Source organism: Anastrepha obliqua, chromosome 1 (assembly GCF_027943255.1).
Source record: "Anastrepha obliqua isolate idAnaObli1 chromosome 1, idAnaObli1_1.0, whole genome shotgun sequence".
Taxonomy (NCBI): domain Eukaryota; kingdom Metazoa; phylum Arthropoda; class Insecta; order Diptera; family Tephritidae; genus Anastrepha; species Anastrepha obliqua.
The window spans coordinates 173,270,950-173,271,640 of record NC_072892.1 but is presented as its reverse complement, the minus strand read 5'-3'; positions in this window follow the sequence as shown (position 1 = coordinate 173,271,640).

The following is a 691-nucleotide window of genomic DNA, read 5'->3' as shown; positions in this document are numbered from 1 at the left end:
ATGTACAAATGTAAAAGGAAATTTTTTTTTGTAATTTTTAGAAACATAAGTGAATTTAATGAACTGAAATTAATGTGAGTGAGTTTTATGCGTTTTATAAAAACATAAAAAAAAAATTTTTTTTTTAATTAAAAAAAAATTGAAAAACAAAATTTTTTAATTAAAATTAAAAAAAAACCATATTTTTAAAATGAAAAGAAAAAAACAATATTTTTAAAATTAAAACAAAAAAAAACAATATTTTTAAAATTAAAAAAAAATATTTTTAAAATTACCAAAAAAATTTTAAAAAAGGTGTTAAATTAAAAAAAAAAAATTTAAATAAAAAAAAATGTTAAAAAAAAATTTGAAAAAACAAATTTAAAAAAAAAATTTTTTTTTAAATTAAAAAAGAAAATTAAAAAAAAAAAAGTTGTAAAAACTTTTAAAATTGTAAACCTTTTTAAAAAGCACTGGATTTAAAAAACCACATTGCTTTTTCATTACTTGCACCTTCAAAGCATTCGGTTCGATTCAAATTCGTTTCGGTTCGGGCCTTAAAAGTCGATGCTCGGTCGTTCTCTAATTATAACAAAATCTTAATTTTTAATAAAGGCACCACACATATTTGGAAGTTTTCACTATTTACTCATTTATTTTTTCAATTTTAATTATTTTTTTATAAAAAATATGGTACATTCTATAACAAAGA